Source organism: Mustela erminea, chromosome X (assembly GCF_009829155.1).
Source record: "Mustela erminea isolate mMusErm1 chromosome X, mMusErm1.Pri, whole genome shotgun sequence".
In the NCBI taxonomy this organism is placed as follows: domain Eukaryota; kingdom Metazoa; phylum Chordata; class Mammalia; order Carnivora; family Mustelidae; genus Mustela; species Mustela erminea.
This window is the reverse complement of record NC_045635.1, coordinates 2,706,505-2,722,866: the sequence shown is the minus strand read 5'-3', so window position 1 is coordinate 2,722,866 and position 16,362 is coordinate 2,706,505.

The following is a 16,362-nucleotide window of genomic DNA, read 5'->3' as shown; positions in this document are numbered from 1 at the left end:
TCGTCCTGCCATGCCGACTGGCTTTTTCCAATGCCGCGTGCAGGTACGGCAGATTCCGGAAGCCCCACTAGGCACACACCTGCAGACACCAACACGCTAAGTCCTCCTGGAACTTCAGAAGATGTCTCTGGTTACGAAACCAGCATTCCATTCCGCTACCCGGGGCCTCCGCTCGAGTGGAAAATGGGTCTCGGAGGCTGCTCCTCGCTCCCACCTGCAGATATTTTTAGGGCTTGTTAATATTTAAGAGCCTCTTAACGAATTTCAGTGTTTTCCTGCACAAACCTGTTCCGCGCTTGCCTTGCCAAACGAGCCCCCGAAGCCAAGTGCTGTAAATCATTCCCCGGTTCTGTTCCGACACGTTTGCCAAGGGCATTGTCTGCTCTCCCAGAATCTGTCCTGCGTCCCTGGGTCATGAGGGGTAACCGAGAAATAGTGGTTAGCCCAAGCTGTGTCAGCCTTACTGAAGGCTCCCCGTTGGCCCAGAGCTCGGCCACAATGCCAGAGGCTCAGCTGTTACTCCTCTGTTAACACCCATTTGTCTTTCAATTTGGTCAGCAGACAGCCCACCGGTAAGAGCGCACAGGCCGCGGGAGCGTGCATTTGGGGCAGACAGCAGGAGGGGAGACGGGCTGCTCCAGAGCCAACGGGGCTCCCTCAATTGCACAACCCAAATATTTGTCTTTGCTTAAGCCAGTTTGTCGTTCCCGGGAACAGACACATCCTTTTCCCACAGTCCTGCTGCCTTTCCTTAGGCAGGATCTCCAATTGTTTTAAAGCATTTCCATCGCTTGGTTTGGTAAAAGCTTGGACGTCACAGCTCATTAAATGTCGGTGATGCTATCAGGATTGGCTTGCCATGCAAGCAAGAGATAAACTCATTAGGACTCCATTGAACCAAAAAAAAAAAAGAAAGAAAGAAAGAAAAGTTTTGGACTTTGTCCTTTAAAAAAAAAAAAAAAAAAAAAGAGGATTTGATTCGGAATGAATTCCTGCATTTGATTAAAAACGAGGAACAAAAGTAGCAGATTCTGGAGCTTTTCCCAATCACTGGTAGTAGCTTTTTAAAGACAGGGTGGTCTTGTTGGATGAGGTAGAAGGGTTGGAACCAAAATACTGTAGCTGCTTCAGGACACACTTTATTGCGCTAGACTCCACGGCGATGAAATTAGACACGGTGTACATTTATGATGGGCCAACGCCTCTGGGATCACACACAGGATGCACGGCCGAACCCTGACCTGGGAACCCCAGCATCAACATACACGCAGGGCCAATCTCCGTGTGGTCCAACCCAACCACAAGAGCTACATGGTCGGGTCTTGCCACCAGCACACTGAAAAAATAATAATAAATAAATAAAAATTCTGAGCTAATTTCATGGAAGACAATGAACACACTGTTCACAATGTCCATATCGATATGCATCGCAAGCACGGAGAGCTTTAATGAAAAGTAATGAGTCAGCACCTTTTTGCCCTTCCTATATTTATGAATCCTGCACAGATCAAACGTGCAGCTGACTGCTGAGGGGGGTCATGCTGAGTCCGACATTCACAATCCATTCCATCAGCCACCCTGAGATGCTCACTTATTTTTTTTTTTTTGAGATTTTATTTATTTATTTGACAGAGAGAGAGATCACAAGTAGGCAGAGAGGCAGAGAGAGAGAGGAGGAAGCAGGCTCCCTGCTGAGCTGAGAGCCCAATGCGGGGCTCGATCCCAGGACCCTGAGACCATGACCCGAGCCGAAGGCAGCGGCTCAACCCACTGAGCCACCCAGGCGCCCGAGATGCTCACTTTCTATATCCGTATATGATGCAAAGTAGTGATTTCAGTGGAATATTCTCACTAACGAAGCATTTGCAAATACTTTTGATTTTTTTTTTCCTTTTCTGCAATGGTGCTGAAATTTCTGTGCGCAGATTTCTGTGTACGGTGTATAGTCCCCAAACCACATGTCCTATATATTTCTTGAATGACATGAAAGGATATTCAAGGACAATTTTTACAACCCTGATTCCAACCGTCTGCACTCATGTTGGATGTGGCTAATATTTTACCCTGGATCTAAAAATTAATATTTAATTATCCGTTCCCTTTGTGAACTGAAAAGGATAAAATTCAGTATGCTTCGGTCAACATTAAATGATAAGAATATGAAGGTATTTCACAAAGAGTAGGTACTCAACACCTGCTAATTTAATGGAAATTTTATTTTTATTTTTTAATTTTTTTAAGATTTTATTTATTTATTTGACAGACAGAGACCACAAGTAGGCAGAGAGGCAGACAGAGAGAGAGGAGAAGCAGGCTCTGCTGAGCAGAGACGCTGATGCGGGGCTCGATTCCAGGACCCTGAGACCATGACCTGAACTGAAGGCAGAGGCTCAACCCACTAAGCCACCCAGGTGCCCCTGGGAATTTGATTTTTATATGCATACTCTAAACTGTTTAAATAGTACATGGAAATTCACTTTGTCATCCTAAATTCCTTGTCACTGATTTTTTTTTTAACCTTAAATCTTCTCATTTTTTGTTTTTTTGTTTTCTTTTTTTTTTTCAGATTCACATTAAGATTTATGTTGGAATTTAATTACGGCGACTAAAAACTTAATCATTAATAGTGTTAAACGAACCTCGGGGCACTTTTTCCTGTTAATGAACACTGACAAGTCTGTAGAACATAATGATGTTAGAAAAATATCTCTGTCACGTTAATAACTGCACCAACCACAGAGCCATCTGGACTCTACTCCGAAAACCTTTCCTCGCAAAAATTTCTTTAATAGCCCCGACCTGGGAAATGTCACGGATTTTTCCCTGATAGGGCGGAACATATGTCCTATTTCTTTCCTCCTGAGTCCCCTGACAGTTCCATAAATCGAAAGTTACAGAAGTCACAATTGCACGCAACCCATGACAGATACACTTTACTTTCTAATGTTACGGATATTTATTCTTCTTACTTTATCGTCCCTCTAGTGCTTGAGTCGGGGAATCGGATTTGTACATCCATGCTGGGAATTCAAACCCTTTTTCTAGATTTCAGAGAACTCCTGAGTTGGATGTAGTTTGGATTCACATCCATCCAGACCTTTCCTTAGCGAATCTCAACACTCCTGCAGACGGTTTTGAAGGGATTTTGCAAAAAGTGAAACGTCTGGTGATTTGGGGGTTCATGGACCTGAGTTGGGGCTTTCTGAGGGGTTTAACGTGTGAGGGTTTCACAACCTTCCTCCCCAGTTAATAAGCAGAATATACGGCAAAGTCCGAGAACTTTGCTGAATCAGCGAGAAGTTGTTACCTCGTTCCCTGTTGACCACACTCAGGAGAAAGAGAGATTGGGAAGATGGTGCTCTAAATCACTCCCCAATCCAAATATATCTCTGAGGGTTTGGGGAAGTCTTGTGTCCACCAGTAAGACAAACAGTACCTTAATTTCCCTTCTACGGAAATGGACTGGTGGGCATGCAGGCATCTCTTTGATGTTCACCAAGATGTCATGATGTTGGCAAAGTTTTCTTCCATTCTACCCATGAGCAAACCAAATCCCTCAGACATTTAACAACTTCAGAAAGTGATACATGACATGACAACCGATGGAACTGACATGGGACCCGGACCCTCTCGTTCTCAACTAGAACCTCATTTCCATCATCCCGTATTGACTTCCATGCTGAATTCTATAGACTAGCACTCATTCTCACATCCCAAAACAAATGGCGCCATTTACTTTTGCATAGCAAAAGTTGGGTTTCCAGTTGGGGTTTTAAGGCACGGGTAGTTGAACACATGGACGAGTCTCCTGAGTTGCAACTGGATAGTGGCTGAGAATCCAGGTGGAGGTTCCAGGAAATTGGTACAAACATGACAGAGAAGATAGATCCGTTAAGAAAAAGAGCATGTTTGCAATGATGAAGGGTTTCCTGTTGACTGTACACAGTAGGTGTAGAATTATTAACAGTATTTCTTGCGCTAACATCAGTGACTAACCTACCTACTATCACAATGGCGGTTGTCTTCATTGAGAATCTGTCCCTGATGCCCCAGCTGCTGGAGACCCCCCAAGTCATCCATCCTTTGATGCCATTGTCCCTTGAAGTTTTAAATTCAACACATGAAATTTCCTCATATACCACCAGTTCCTTGAAAGTTGTCAGGGATTCTCTGGCCCCATGTGTTACGGGGTTTTTTTTGTGTGTTGCTCCCATTTTACAAATAGCACAGAGTTCTCAGTGTCTACTCTTCCTCTCACCTTTTGCCCCAATGGTTCCCTTTACAAGAGCTCATATGTCTTTGCTTTCCAAAAATATATTGTTGACCCAAGGCTGTTGGGTGGATGTTGGGAAGAGCGTGACTCTCGAACACATCTCCCTACAACAGGGGCATTGACATTATCTATTCAGCATCCATAAGAGTGAGGTGATATTCTGCACTTCAGTTAAATTCCCCTTGTGCTGTCTGCCAGACCAAGGCTGGGGTGAAAACCTAAACATTTCAACAGGGAATCAATCACCATGTTCTTAGAAAAAGCTCCCCCCTCCTGGAGAAACATACACTCTGGAGTCAGTTCGAGTATCAGAGGACATTCATCCTTTTGTGTCTGCTCCTGGGTCTTCTCTTTTTTATTCCTCACCAACCCTACTTGAGACACCTTTTTTTGCTCCATTTTATGGATGGAAACCATGAATCTGTTAAATAATGGAATGACCTATCCAAGGTCACCCAAGCAGCTGTACAACTAGGATACCAATCTACATGTCCCCAACTCAACTCTCTTTATCTCTCCCCTGAACTTGCTCAGTCTTTAAGCAAAGGGAGACCACCAGTGGTTGCTTGACCATCTGGACACTTTTGGGTTTCCATCAGTGATTTGCATCCAGGTTTGCTGGGCACTAAAGGCTCTGTTCTTTGTATTAAGCTACATCAATTTCCCTTTGTTAAAATAAGTAGAGCACCGAAGTATGACAGACACCCACATACACAGAAACAGTGGTGGCAATGTTGACCTAACACAGGAGACCATGCTGGAATGGAGAACTTCACTTTTATCCTTGCCTCTGTAAATTGGGAGTGTGTCTTGTGTCCTGGTCTTCTCCTGGATGAGCTGTGTGTCCCCTACCATGATGTCAGTGGACATCTGGCACCACGACCATCCCTCAGGCACCATGATGCCTTCCAAGTTGATACCTCCAACAGATCTCTTGTCTTCACCCATGGTTATACATTCAACAAGCCATCAGAACCATCATTTAGCTACCCCATAAAAGACCTTAAGCCTCTTAGGTCTGAAATTGAATTCTTCATCTCCATGTCCATGAGTCCCTTTATTGACACCTGGCGGTCCCCATGTTAATCAAACAACAAACTCACCAACCAACCCTCAACCCAAGAGTTGTCTCCCCTTCTCTACTCATCCCTTCCCAAGTCCTTCTACTGATATCATTGCAAATCTCTCCCCAGTCCATCCATATTTCTCATACCATTTCCACAGCCATTTTCCCTTAGATCTTTAATTCATAGGCTCCGGACTGACTCCCCTGCCTCTCTGCTCATCTTTGGCTTTTTTTTTTTTTTTTCCTCTTCATCATGCAACCATAATGAACCTTCCAAAGTCAAAGCTTCTTCCTGTCATTTTCTCAGTTAAACTCATTAGTAGTACCCCATGACCTGCAGGATAAAATTCAAAATTACTTAGCTCAGTTTGCAAGATGTAGAGAGCTGGAAACTTATCCCACAGTTCCGATCACAGCTGAGGAGTGTGTGAAAAATAGATCATGTCCTCGGGATGGGACGAGGTTAGAGGCCATGACCTGATCCAAGTAGAGGAAGACCTGATGGACACCTGGGGGGGACAGGAGATCCCAGATTGTAATGAACAGGGAAAGCCTACTCATGATAACAGTTGAGAGTTCCTCTTCTTGTTCTGGGGGGCTTGTGAGTGTTTTGCTTGTTCCTCGAATATGAGGAGACATGAAGGCAAATCAACCCACTGCTAGGCATTTTGCTCAGAGATGGAGACGTTCTGTTGACATAAGCTCTTCAAGTAGCACACAGAGGGCCTGACCCACCTGCAAACCCTTCTGTATCGACCCTCAGTGAGGGTAGAAAATAGCCCAAAAATGCCGAACAGAAAACCAGGACGAAGGGCCCATCTGCTTCACTGGGCAATGCCGGCATCAGTGCTGCTAGATGCAATTTTTCAGTTAATTACACTCCACCGTCAAGGGAGCTTTGGAGACACGTAAAAAGTATCTTGTCTGTTTCCGAGTAATAGATATTCCCAGATGTGCATCGTGTGAAAGAAATGCGACTATCGCATATGCATCAGCTAAGAGGCAGGACCCATGTAGGGCCCCAGTATTCAGACAGAGGTTTTCAGAGAGGTTTCTTACGCGCCTGTCTGCACCATGATTCCATTCAGACAAACAGACCTCATTGGCGACCCCGTAAAGAACACAAGTCAACCTCCTTAAATAAAAATCTAACTTTCTGAAATAAAAAATCTACCTCGGTGTCACCACATAGTTGGTGACGGGATTGCATCTTTACGGAAATTGTCCTAATCAATGCAATGGAATGAGGCAGATAGAAACTCATTATTTCATAACCTCTAATTAATGACTGTCGATGACATTCAATATCAAAAAAAGAAAGAAACGCGTGTTATCGTGCCTCCCAATGGAAATATTCTTGCTGAAGCAATCAGACTCTAATTGGATCCAAGCTCTGGATCAATTACTGATTGACAAGGAAACAGAAGACCATGGGATGTGATAAGGGCTCATGAACATATAGTCAAATGGTGGGAAACGCTATGGAGATAAAGACTGTTTTTTTTTTTTAATGTTTTAATTTTTTATTTTTTATAAACATATATTTTTATCCCCAGGGGTACAGGTCTGTGAATCACCAGGTTTACACACTTCACAGCACTCACCATAGCACATACCCTCCCCAATGTCCATAATCCCACCCCCTTCTCCCAAACCCCCTCCCCCCAGCAACCCTCAGTTTGTTTTGTGAGATTAAGACTCACTTATGGTTTGTCTCCCTCCCAATCCCATCTTGTTTCATTGATTTTTTTTCTCCTACCCACTTAAGCCCCCATGTTGCATCACCACTTCCTCATATCAGGGAGATCATATGATAGTTGTCTTTCTCCGCTTGACTTATTTCGCTAAGCATGATACGCTCTAGTTCCATCCACGTTGTCGCAAATGGCAAGATTTCATTTCTTTTGATGGCTGCATAGTATTCCATTGTGTATATATACCACATCTTCTTGATCCATTCATCTGTTGTTGGACATCGAGGTTCTTTCCATAGTTTGGCTATTGTGGACGTTGCTGCTATAAACATTCGGGTGCATGTGCCCCTTTGGATCACTACGTTTGTATCCTTAGGGTAAATACCCAATAGTGCAATTGCTGGGTCATAGGGCAGTTCTATTTTCAACATTTTGAGGAACCTCCATGCTGTTTTCCAGAGTGGCTGCACCAGCTTGCATTCCCACCAACAGTGTAGGAGGGTTCCCCTTTCTCCGCATCCTCGCCAGCATCTGTCATTTCCTGACTTGTTGATTTTAGCCATTCTGACGGGTGTGAGGTGATATCTCATTGTGGTTTTGATTTGTATTTCCCTGATGCCGAGTGATATGGAACACTTTTTCATGTGTCTGTTGGCCATCTGGATGTCTTCTTTGCAGAAATGTCTGTTCATGTCCTCTGCCCATTTCTTGATTGGATTATTTGTTCTTTGGGTGTTGAGTTTGCTAAGTTCTTTATAGATTCTGGACACTAGTCCTTTATCTGATATGTCGTTTGCAAATATCTTCTCCCATTCTGTCAGTTGTCTTTTGATTTTGTTAACTGTTTCCTTTGCTGTGCAAAAGCTTTTGATCTTGATGAAATCCCAATAGTTCATTTTTGCCCTTGCTTCCCTTGCCTTTGACGATGTTCCTAGGAAGATGTTGCTGCGGCTGAGGTCGAAGAGGTTGCTGCCTGTGTTCTCCTCAAGGATTTTGATGGATTCCTTTCGCACATTGAGGTCCTTCTTCCATTTGAGGTCTATAAAGACTGTTTTTTCAACAAATAAATTGTTAAGGTGGAAAGACAGAGAGACGGGGGTAGTCTGTATTTATAAGAGAAAAGAGAGATACCAACTGATTGCAATGCAATGGAAATAGTTACATCTTTTTCAAACCGGCAAACTATTGGTAATAGTCATAATAATAACTTATGACACAATCTAGGAAATTAAACACTAGACCTTCTTGGTCTTAAGTACGTTGTGTAGTATTTTCAGGATGTAAAGGAACTGCAGATTTATTTTTAAATGGGTCCTGTGTACCACAAAGAATTCCAAAATATTTACATATGAATAACGAAGGCTATTGTTTATTTTGCCCAGTACTGGCTTTAAAATAATCTGGATGAAGACAAGCAACTAAAGGAAATAAAATAATCTGGATGGAGACGGAAAAAATAAGGGGTGGGAATGAATGCCAGTGAACAAAGTTTACCCATGAATTGAAAACTACTGAAGCTTGGTGATTGGTACATACGCATTCACTCCATAAAGCTCTCTACTTTTCAATTATTTTCTATAAAAAATTATATATATACACACATATACAGATATATATGTTGTGTATATAATGTATATAACATATATAAGCTTATGTATATGTTATATATAAATATATATATAGTTAGTATATAATATAACATGAAAGTTATCCCTCAAAGTATACAATTCAGATATATATGATACATATTTGCATATTAGTGCTCTAACCAAACACTTTGTATATGATCTATATGATACTGACACAGAAATGAATACAATATAGGTTATAGATATTTATTATTATTGTATCATCTGAAAGATAGGACTCAACTGTACACCATTGGAAGCAAAATGCTTTCCTCCACAAGGAAAGGTTATTTTGTAGAAGCCTTGAAACCTTATGCTTCAGTGGGATAAAGTTGAAACTATGCGTTCAATCGCCTTATACCAAGAAAATGAATGGACAAGTGTAGCGAGATAGGGGTGAATTCACTTTGAAACTACACCCTGCTCCTTAAAGGTATATTCTGGGAAAGAGAACTCTAAGAGAAAGGAGAAAACCAGGTGTCGGTCGGGTGATTTACAGTAAAACAACCACAGGATGGAAGAATGCCCAGCACATAATGTGGGTCATGAGCCTGGCTGAGCCAATCCTGCTCTCACCTTGACCTCAGACTGATGTCTCACAGAATTGTGAGAGGGTGAATTTGGGTCAGTTGCTTTGTGGTACTTTGTTGAACAAGGTAGACTCCACGGATTCCATGACTGGTGAGTAGGACCTCTCAGGCTGGGTTTAGGACGGTTGTGACGTGGGTTGAACAATGATCCTGCAAAGAAGCGATATGGATGGGCCCCTGAGAGACCCAAGAGCATGGTGACACCTGCCAGAGGACCTCCTTGATCCTCACAGATGCCCACCTAATTTCCAGGGCTCCTGCATCCCCCACAAAGCCAGGGATACACAGGATGGGGAAAACCAAAGGAGGTGTGGATGCTGGTTTACCACAGTGGGAATGGCCATGGGAACATGGTGGGAACCTATATGAAGAATACTGTACTGGTAAGAACCTTGATTAACTTTTAAAGATATAAATGTAAAATTTATAAAGTAATTTAAATTGTCAAATGCAGTTCCAAGTGATTTATGGTGAAGTGGATTTTGAACAAGATTTTGTTCAAACAGCTTTCAACAGCTCAGCCCACAACACCATGACGAGTCCTTGCTGTACCATTTACATGCTGTCCTGTGTTGGTCCATGCTGTGGCCACCCCATGGCAAAGACCCTATTCCAAATAATGTCACACTCACAGGTACACGCAGCCCAGCTGTGGCCAACCCAAGACTGTAGGTTTCAAGGAGAAGGTAGAACCCAAGTCTTCAAGGGCATGACACATTGACAGAGACAGCAAGGACCAAACCCGTGGACAAGGAAGGGGAGGAGGTCTGCAGATATGGGGAATGGGATAAAGACAGTCTCGGGACTCCGACGAGGTCTACGTCAGGAGAACCCCTGTTTCTGCAGAGTAAGCAGCGATTTAAGTCATCGGAAGGTGGAGTCCAGACCTATAGGAAAAATGACCAACAAAAGAGCATAGCTCAATACTGCATTGGGTTTGAGGTGGAGAATGATGGCTGTCATTCCACAAAAGTGAAATAAAATACAGTCAAGGGGTGTCTGGATGGCTCAGTCGGTGAAACATCTACCCTTGGCTCAGGTCAGGATCCTGGGGTCCTGGGATCGAGTCCCACGTTGAGCTCCTTGCTCAGCGGTGAGTCTGCTTCTCCCTCTGCTCTCTGTGTCTCTGGCAAATAAATAAATGTATAAAATCTTTTAAAAAAAATCAATTGGATGCACTGCTGTCACTTTATCATTTTCTCTGATGATGAAAAATGCCCTTTGTACACTGTTTTCCTTAATATTTGGCCATCTTATAACACATTCTTTGAGGTTTCTGTTTTTGTTTTTTTTTTTTTAATTTTGGGAGAATTAAGAATTGGGAAAGAGAAACGACAAAATCCACTTCACCATAAATCACTTGGAACTGCATTTGACAATTTAAATTACTTTATAAATTTTACATTTATATCTTTAAAAGTTAATCAAGGTTCTTACCAGTACAGTATTCTTCATATAGGTTTTTCCTTTCTCTCTTGATTTCAATACTCTGTATTAACCCCTAAAAGTCATAGAAGTGAAATATTCCACAAGCAATACTGTTTCCTGTTCTACATTTTGGGTAGTTACTTTTACTTAATAATGTCACCGAGAAATGTGACCCCTGATCATTTCAAAGACCCAATACAGGGAGCCTCATGTGGGACTCGATCCCAGGACTCTGGAATCATGACCTGAGCTAGAGGCAGACGCTTCACCGACTGAACCATCCAGGTGTCCCAATCCCATTTTTGAGCAAAGTTGCTCCACTGTATGACCTGATCAGGAGCTCTCTGCTCTTCACCATGCCCATTTTGTCTAGCAGACCTAGATCCTGTTGATGTAAACAGCTCAACGTTTCTGCATGTCCTCAGCCATGGGCTGCCCTCATCCCCCTCCGCTAGGTGACAGGCTGGGGTGCAGACACCCAGCTGCCCACATTTCTCGATTTTAAGAGTCCTCAGATGTATCTCATTGAAAACACTGCCTTGCCAAGATGGGACATCTGGTCACCTAGGGTCTCAGTGAGCTAATAGCTGGCATTTCCTGAGAAGGCTGGAAACTCCACATGGAACCACAAGGACATGGCTTCCACTTCCCCCATTTTACCATATGTTTTTCATAACCCCACCACCCGTGCAGTGGCAAGAACACAGATGCTCACAGCTGTGTGTGAGATGTGAGCAGTGCACAGAAGTCGACGTGTGGACCCAGCCCTTGGTAAATCAGCCTCTTGATGAACCTCACTCTGGGAAACTAGGAGAAGAAACATCTCTTGCCAGGATCCTGTGTATGCATAGACATATAGAATGACTAGTTTGCAGAGGCTGGGATCAACGCCTTATGTCTTGGTTGATGATAACTTGCCAACCATAATGAATGGAAGAGTGTCCCCTAAAAGTCATTCCCACCCAGAACCTACCAGCTGAGGAATTCCAAACATGGACAGAAGCCACCAGAACCTAGTCAAGAGACCTGGGACAGATTCTCCCCTACAACCAACCCTGCTGACACCTTGATTTTGGTCTTCTGGTCTCCAGAATCAATCTCCATTGTGTAAAGTCCCCCCGTTCATGGAACTTCCTTACAGCAACTCTAGAAACCTAATACTCCAAGCACATCAAAACATCCTCAACATGTATTGAGTTGTATTTTATAAAGTCACTTACTTTTCTTCCCACTGCCCTACTAATAAAATCAAAATCATCTCCACAGTTGCCTTCCTTAGTGCCCTGTTCCCACCTGTCTGCTCTTCCATTAAATTTTCCTGAAATGTTACTTTCTAAATTATTGAAAATCTAATGGCTCCTCCGCATTCTTCATTGAAGAACGTCACTATCTCACCACTTGCATTAAAAGCCCATGTACACACCCTCTCCTCTCCATCTCTGGGTTTCAGAAACGTTGAATTTGTGGTTTTCATTGCTTGCATTTCCTGTAGCAAAAGAGAATATTTTAAAAGCCGAAAACCTGCATCAAGCAAATCATAAAGGGACACATGTAAATGAGTTGATGGATTCGTAAATTAAAGGAAGGACGTTCTAAATGGTAGAGTCAGCTCCAAGAGCATTTACAGGACTCCAGTAATTATGGGGGCTAGAAAATCTTCATCAGGAAAAAAAAAAAAAAAAACATTAAAAAAAAAAAAGAAGAAAAAGAAGAATGTTAGAATAAGAATCATAGATTAGATACAAAAACCATTAATGTTGAGTTTTAGTTTCCTATAAGGCAAGTTAACATATGGTATCTCAGGATATGGGATGTAATTAAATGATAGAAGAGTGAAAAGGAGGGACATTCTAGTAGAGAATTTTTTTTTTGTTTGGTTTTAATAATTCTCCAGTGAGCTTGTTGGTTTTCTTAATGCACATAAAGTCCCACCAAGGTTAACCTTTCTGGGGCCTATTGTGACGATATTTAATTTGGGGCATCAACTGGACTGGGCGGCAGGGTGCTCCGGTATTCGGTCAGACGTGGTTCCCAGGGGTCTGTGAGGATGTGTCTGCACGAGATTAGCATTGGAATTGGTAGAATGAGCAGAGCACGTTGCCCTCCCGTTCTGGGTGGGTCGCACCTAATCAGGTGGCGAACTGGCAAAAAAAAAAAAAAAAACAAGAAATGACAAAGTAGCAGGGAATTCTTCCTGCCTGACTATGGAGCTGGGACACCTGGGTTTTCCTGCTCTCCGACTCCAGCTGATACACTGACCCATGTTGCGTCTCGAGCTCGCTGGCCTTTCGTTTAGAACGTCTCCTGCTTTCCTGGACCTCCAGCTTGCCCAGGATATGCCATCACATGGGCATTGTTCAGCCTTTACCAGACTCCGTTCCTTAGGAACAATCTGCACCTTTCTATACCAGTATCTGGACCTGCAGCGCTACTCGGGTCTCTACCTACTCATCTACCCTGTTATCTCTCTTCCGCTGGAGAACCTAACACGCTTCTGGGCCAGGTTTGCGGTCACCTCTCCAATCCATGAAACACGCTTCCCTGAAAACGTGGATCCCTGTAGAGCTTGTTTGGGTCCCCGGAGGCTCATTCTTTACCAGTAGAAATTGTGCCAAACAAGACTATGGTTTTTACATGTCTCCTGTTAGAACAATGCAGGAGGGAGCCAGCGGCGGTATGCACTTTCCTCTAGAGGTGCACGTGGCACAAAATGGACCCTGTGAGCCGAAGACAGCTGGTGGTTGAGTTTCAGAGAGGTGGGCAGGGAGTCTGACATCAACTTGCAGACACAGAGGACCCGTCGCGCTATTGCATTCTGCTCCCCTGGGTGCAGAAGCCTGGGCACGCTCAGCGCACACACCCCAGCTCAGAAATTCATGCCCTCTGGGCAGCAGCAGTATTCACATGAGGGCGGAATCTCTTCTTTTTTTTTTTTTTTGTTTTTGTTACTAGATGCACACTCAGATATCCATGTCACCTTGACAGACTTGCAAGACCTCTTCTCTGCTTTATGCATGAAAGAAGGCTCCCTCTCCAAACTGCAAAACTCTGAGATGGACAAGGAATCCCTAGCAGGCTTCTTTGCATGATACTTACTTGGCCTGCGGTCTTGGTAAAATCTTGAGCGTGCCCGGAACCCAGCTGTGCATCCCTAAGAGGGTGCATCCTGAGGAGAAGAGGTGGTAGATGGGGTTTCTCTCACAGAAGGCTCTGTCCTTCTGTCTTGCATCTGGCGGGGATTCCCGTAGCATCTTAGTGAGGTAGCATCTCTCTGCTCCCTCTCCAACGGGTCCGTTGTCCATCTCTCATTTGTCCAGTGGGACACATGCCGTGACTTCGTCACCGGCAGACGTCTCTCTGAATTCTCCCAGAGAGAGCTCCACGATATCCCTCCTTGTAAGGCAATGCAACACTCTTCTCCTGAGCTAGAGAAAGACATCCTGGGATTCACCGGCTGTCCAGCCTCCTGATGGACTCATCTGGTACAGTTCTGGGTTATGTCACAGGGTGAGTGCCAGCTTTCACCGAGGGCCATGTGCTGGGAAAATACAAGCACCAACCAGGGCATTAAAGAAGAATGAGGCAGGGAGTCTGGCTGGTTCCGTGCGTAGAGCTCACGACTCCTGATCTCATGGTCGTGAGTTCAAGCCCCACAGTGGGCATACAGCTGACCTAAAAATCATTAAAAAAAATTAAGAGGTGTGAAGGGATAGAAAGAAACCTATCAAAAGGTAAGTTGTGTGTATATATATAAAACCTATGTATATGTGTACATACACATATGTCTACATCTCTGTCATATACAATTATATGTGTGTTTATATGTGTGTATTATATGCATATATGTATATATTTTGTATGTGCTTTTATATACTTAAATGCATGTATGCTTACTTATGCATATATTTTATAATGCACATATATAAAAATGTATGCATATCATGTTTTATGCGTATGTACATTTTGATATGTGTGCATTTTCCACCGAAAATCCAATAATTATATTTAAAATAAAATAGGACTGTTTTTTTGTAGATAGATCAAGCACCTCCAAAATGCTCCTAGAAGTCTTAACTGTGTTTATTTAAAAAAAAAAAAAAAACTGTAATGTTAGACTTGTGTGCATGGAAGTAACTAAGGTACATCATTATTGTAGTTTAAAAGTTGTACATGATAAGACATATTTTGTTTTTACTGTATGTTTTTACTGAATGATATGTTCCCCATCCCAAGGCAAGCATGAATAAAATTAGGTTAGATGTAAAAAAAAAAAAAAAAAAGGACTGTTTTCCCCTAATATAACTTCTCCCCATAAATGCAGATTCGGTATCCAAACCATGACTCTTAGGACCTGATCATGGGTTTGTGTCTGTCCCTGTGTGTTTTCACCACATTTGTACCCCGCACGCTGTGTGGGATCCTGATTTCAAGTCCGGGTTCTGGAGGGAGGCCACTGGGGTTTAAATTCTCCCCTTGTCCACTGTGTGAGCACGAGAAGGGCAGGGAGCTTTCCGGGGCCTGAGTTGTGGTCTGGACAAGGGGACTAGATACAAGACCCTCCTTGGTCTCGGTCCCACTGTGGGATCAGAGTGGACAGTGCATGGTAAAGGGTCCGGATCCAGGATGCACGGCCTGGGGACCCCTTTTGCTAATTGTAAATGCCCACTGAGCCCGTGTCACTTTCCTTCATGGAATCCCATAAATAAGTAGCTTCCGACAACTCACCGTTACCCTGAACCGGGGACAGTTGGCTTGCAACAGGGGGCTCTGTTCTCTCTTGCATTTGCCCCCCCAAATGGTGTTCTGCTTCCTTTCCATTGTCTTTCTTTTCTTACTCCTTGTTCTCTATCAACTACAACATCACCTGAAAAAGAAAAATAAAATAAAATAAAATAACATTAAGTCTGCTTTGAAGCAAAGGTAATGAACTTTTAATTTTACCGATTAACTTTCTAATCACTTAGAAATGCACGCTTTCTATGGAAAGGGAGTTTCTAGTCTCCATCTCCTTTTTTTTTTTTTTTTCAGTTAATTCGTAGCAAAATTCTGTAGTTGGTTAATATTTCATATTTCCTGAGGAGGGAATGCAGCTTTTCTTTTCTAACCAGATACACCTTAAACATCTGTGAAGATGTATCAACTTAAATAACTTAAAAATAGTAGGTCCGCAAACTCAGTTTTTGAACAAAACCCAAATTTTAAAACCTAAATTTTAAATGATGGAAAATAACTGCCCGCCCCGATTATTTTAAGGGAATTCTGTAACTTCAAGACGCGGACAAGAATCGTTCGACGCAAGCGTTTACCGCCGAGAGTTTACAGTCACTCAGCAGGTCGGCTACAGTCTGTGTTTTGGTTGATTCTGCAAAAAGTTCAGATGTGATTGATAATCTGGATCTATCCAGGCTTCAGGCCCGTCTACGCCGTCTGCGTGATGGGAAAACCAAAGCTCTATCATTTTTACACATGGAGGAGAGGAAACTTGAGTGATGCGTGGGCTCCATGGTGAGGAATTTCTACAGACATCGTTTGGTCCTTAAGCAGATGGGCCAGCACTCTCTAAGGGATGGGGAACACTGGGTGATTTTTTTTCTCTGCTGTCTACACGGATCTACTGCTTGCGAAGGTGAGACAGTGTCCACCTGGGCCACAAGCAAGCTGCTGGGGAGAAAAGGCGACGGGT